This window comes from Penaeus vannamei, chromosome 1, assembly GCF_042767895.1.
Source record: "Penaeus vannamei isolate JL-2024 chromosome 1, ASM4276789v1, whole genome shotgun sequence".
In the NCBI taxonomy this organism is placed as follows: domain Eukaryota; kingdom Metazoa; phylum Arthropoda; class Malacostraca; order Decapoda; family Penaeidae; genus Penaeus; species Penaeus vannamei.
Genome location: NC_091549.1, coordinates 54,052,923 through 54,057,922, shown reverse-complemented (window position 1 = coordinate 54,057,922; position 5,000 = coordinate 54,052,923). Strand labels below are relative to the sequence as shown.

The 5,000-nt window shown below is 39.9% G+C and overlaps 1 protein-coding gene across 1 annotated transcript in view; it reads right to left on the bottom strand.

Moving 5' to 3' along the window:
- Ass (argininosuccinate synthase) overlaps positions 1-5,000 on the bottom strand; it is a 319,911-nt gene that overhangs the window by 279,967 nt on the left and 34,944 nt on the right. The window lies entirely within an intron of this gene.

The following is a 5,000-nucleotide window of genomic DNA, read 5'->3' as shown; positions in this document are numbered from 1 at the left end:
TATTCTCTCTTCCTCGTCTCCCCCATTCTCTTTCAGGGTCAGCGGTGATTACATAATACGCCACTTCCTCCATTCACTTCCTGCGGAGGACCACTCGCCCACTTCCCCCATCAGCCAATGAGAAACGAGCTCGTGGTCAAGGCCGGGTTCTGATTGGTCCACGGAGGGAAGAGGCGGCGCGCGGCGGTCGTGACGTCGATCGTAATGGTATCTCTCGATTTCAGGAAATATATCTTTATGGCTTTTTCTCCCAAGACACCCCACAGTTTCCTCCTTTGGCATTTTATCATTATTAGTGCTCGTTATCACCAAACTCATTGGTATCATTATTTGGCCCGAAGTAGCCCGTCTGTGTCGAGGAAATAATGAAACCGGTTTCGACTCGGCGGAGGGAAAGAGGTTGGCGGAAGAGGAAGAAAATTGATGGGAGAAGGTCAGTAGCAACTCGAGGAGGTGTCATGGCGTCCGATTCTATATTTGGAGAAAAAAAAAAGCACGTGGGGTTTATTTTGATGACGTCACCAAAGTTGCGGATTGTGAATATGGTCGATCATTTTGGTCTCTTCAATTTTTTCCAAAAAGGATGGAAAATAATGATTTTAATGGTCATATATTCATTGAACAATCATCAAAAACATCCGCCATGACACCTCCTCGAGTTAATACTGATCTAGACTTCCCCGAAAATGATGTCGGAAATAATTGAAGAAAACCTTAACGAAGTTCCTCAAAGATAACTTCCATCAGGTTCATAATGATGACGTCATTGATGGTGAAGGTGATGGTGATCATATCATACTACCGCTGTGTTTTAATCATACTGAAAAGGAAGATAATAAAGATACGTAAAATAAACACGGTGAAAATTTGTGATATTAATGCTAATGATAATGATGATAATGATATGGATGATGATAAAGACGATGCTAAGGATAATGATAATGATAAAGACGATGTTAAGGATAATAATAAAGATGATATTAAGGATAATGATAAAGATAAAGATGATGCTAATGATAATGATGATAACAATAAGGATGATGATAAAGATAAAGACGATGTTAAGGATAATGATAAAGATAAAGATGATGCTAAGGATAATGATAAAAAAGTGATGTTAAGGATAATGATAAAGATAAAGATATTGACGATAATGATAAAGATGATATTAAGGATAATGATATTAATGCCCTTGATAAATGATGATAAAGATGAGGATAAAAATGATAAAACGAAAATCTAGTTACGTCATCATAGCCACAAACACTCTTGCCACATAACAAATTCCAGATTTCATTCGACATCTGCCTCGAAGCTTAAAAACCACTTTTTTCCTTCCGACATCAACATATTCCCTGAACACTTTGATACCACGTAACCTTAAAAAAAAAAATGAAATACTGACAAACAACAAGCGTGTTTCATATTCTATTTCCAAATTTTTTAAAACGTTACCTTCCCTTTTCAAGCTTAGACAAAACTGCCCGACAAATGCCTATGATTTTGGAAACGTTATGTTGAAGAATAATGTTTTAACATTCGTAAAACATTATACCTTCGGGGGTTTCTTCACCTTCAAATCAGGTGTTTCACTTCAATTGCTCACTGAGGTACAGATGCGGGAGGGAGGGAAGAAGGGAAGGAAGGAAGGGAGGGGGAGAAGGAGGGTTGGAGGGAAGGAAGGAAGGGAGGGAGGGGGAGAAGGAGGGAAGGGAGAAGAGGGGTGGGAGGGAAGGAGGAAGGAAGGAAGGGAGGGGGAGAAGGGAGGGAGGGAAGGAGAGTTGGAGGGAAGGAAGGGAGGGAGGGAAGGAGGGTTGGAGGGAAGGAAGGGAAGGAAGGGAAGAGAGAAGGGAGGTGGGTGGGAGGGAAGGAAGGAAGGGAGGGGGAGAAGGAAGGAAGGAAGGAAGGGAGGGAGAGAAGAAGGGAAAGAAGGGGGAGGAGGGAATTAAGGAGGAAAGGAGAGAGGAGAGAGGGGAGGGAGGGGGGAGGAAGGGAAGAAAGAGGGAAGGTGGGAGGGAGGGAAGGAGGAAGGAAGGAAGGAAGAGGGAAGGGAAGAAGGGAGGGAAAGGGAAGGAAGGGAAGGTGGGAGGGAGAGGAGGGAATTAAAGAGGAAGGAAGAGAAGAGAGAAGGGAGGGAGGTGGGAGAGAAGATATATATATATATATATATATATATATATATATATATATATATATATATATATATGTACACACACACATACACACACACATGCAAACATACACATACACATACACATACGCATACACACACACACACACACACACACACACACACACACACACACACACACACACACACACACACACACACACACACACACACACACACACACACACACACATACACACACACACACACATACACATACACACGCACACACATATATATGTGTGTGTGTGTGTGTGTAATTATATATAATGCATACATATATATACATATATAGGTATATATGTATGTATAGATATATGTATATATATATATATATATATATATATATATATATATGTATATGTATATATATATATATATATATATATATATATATATATATATATATATATTAAGAGAGAGAGAGAGAGAGAGAGAGAGAGAGAGAGAGAGAGAGAGAAACAGAGAGAGAGAGAGAGAGAGAAACAGACAGACACAAAAAGAGAGAGAGGTCCGGTGTGTTGGTGTTTGCCTTCGGGAAAAGAAATTTGCATAACTCTGTTTCAGCCAGATTCTAACAAGGGTCCCCGAAAAAAGAGAGAGAAAAGAAGGAAGAGAGAAGAAGACGAAGAGGAAGAGGGTGAAAGTGAGAGAAAAGAAGGAAGAGAGAAGACGAGGAGGAAGAGGGTGAAAGTGAGAGAAAGGAAGGAAGAGAGATAGATGAAGACGAGGAGGAGGAAGAGGGTGGAAATAGGAAGAGTAGAAGAGGAAGTGGAGGTGAAGAGTGGGCGTGGGAGAAGGAAAGGAGGAAGAAAGGGATGGAGATAAAGAGATGTTGTAGAAAAAGAAGAAGGAGAGGAAAAGGAAGAGGCAGAAGAAACGGTAAGAGGAGGAAGAGAGAGAGAGAGAGGAAAAAAAAAGATAAGGAGAGGAAGAACGAAAGGAAGGAATAACAGAAAAAAAAAGAGGGAAGTAGATGAGAAGAAGACAAAGAAGACGTAAGAGAAATAATGATAAGAACAAGAAAGAAGAGACGAAGAAGAAATACATGTAATAGCAGAAAAAATAGAGATTCATCGCATATAAGCATTCTATTCCTGTAAGTCCACCTCCCCTCCCTCCCTCTCCCCCCCCCTCCTCCACCCCCCCCCCCCGTCTCTCACTAACAATTGTTTTCCCTGTTTTTGACAATTCTGAGGAACAAATTGGCAATCAAGCCCCATAAAAACAAGAGAAAAGAAAAAACAGAAATAAAATAAAGAAAACATTTTGCTTCAGAGAGCAATATAAACTGTATCTAGTGTATTGCTGTATCACCGAGTTACTCTTGGGATAAATCATCTGTACTTTTATTTTGTTTCTCTTAAAATGACAGTTTTATTTGATGTTTTTTTTCTTTCTGTAATATTTGTTTTCGAACCTTTTTGTTTGTTTTTTTTATTGTTATTCTTGATTACTTTTAGTTACTCTTCATTAACTTTAGTCGTAGTTTCTTTGTTATATTACCATCTGTTATTTTTATTTACTTTTGGTTATTTTTAATTATATCTTTTAACTACCTGTTACCTAAAGATAACTAGCGGTTACCTTTTCATACTTGCTGTTGATAATTATTACCTTTAATTACCATTTTATTATTGATTATTTGGCTTTATCTTTAATTACTCTCTGGTGCTGTTGGCTGTCTCTTTTGATAACACGTTTAGTCTAGAATTTTCGTTAATTTTGGATAATGAAACTTGATTAGTCATTGGTTGTTTTAATTGGAAGTTCAATTTGAACCTTACTGCAATTTTCTGATAATTAACGGTCGCCAGAACTAGGCAGTAATTTGATAGATAGTATTGTTGTGTTTATATCTTTAATCGCTTATTATCTGCTTAATCTTCATCGGGTTCACTTTTATTGCGACTTCTGCCGTTTTCACAATTACATCACAGTTAGCCTACAATCCTCACATCACTATCAGAATAATTTCACCATTGCAATCCCCATTACAGTGTTTTGAATATCTTCGTCACCACCACAATCAACACCATCAATTGACATTACTATCTCCATTCTCACCACCATCACTCTTATCGGACCATCACTATCATCATCACCAACACCATCAACTGACATCACTATCTCTATTCTCGCACCACCACTACCATCACCAACATCACCCCTCCATTAACATCACTACCATCACCATCACCAACACCATCAACTGACATCCCTATCTCTATTATCGCCATCATCACCCTTATCGCACCATCACCACCATCACCATCACCCCTCCACTAACATCACTACCATCACCATCAACTGACATCCCCTATCTCTATTCTCGCCATCATCACCCTTATCGCACCATCACCACCATTTTCCTTGTCGCATCATCACAACCATCACCAACATCACCATCAACTGACATCCCCTATCTCTATTCTCGCCATCATCACCCTTTTCGCACCGTCACTACCATCAACATCACCCTTTTCGCAACCCCCTCCACTAACACCATCACCACCACCACCACCATCATCCACCACCACTGCAGACCCGAGGCGAAAGACGAAGTGGTCAGCGTTGTGGTCAGGAGTGCACAGAGGCCACCGCTTCGAGGGATAGTTTGCTGACGCCAGATTTTCAAAGTCACCCCTAAAAAAGGAAAAAAAAAAAAGAAAAAGAAAACGAACTTTGCACAGCTTGTGGATGCGGTACTTCCGAGGCGAGTGTAAATTTTTGTTATTTCTTTTTTCAATCAGTTTTCATTTATCTCTATCTATGCTATCCCTTATCCTTTCATCCTTTTCAACCCTTCCACGGGGTTGTACACGCGGTT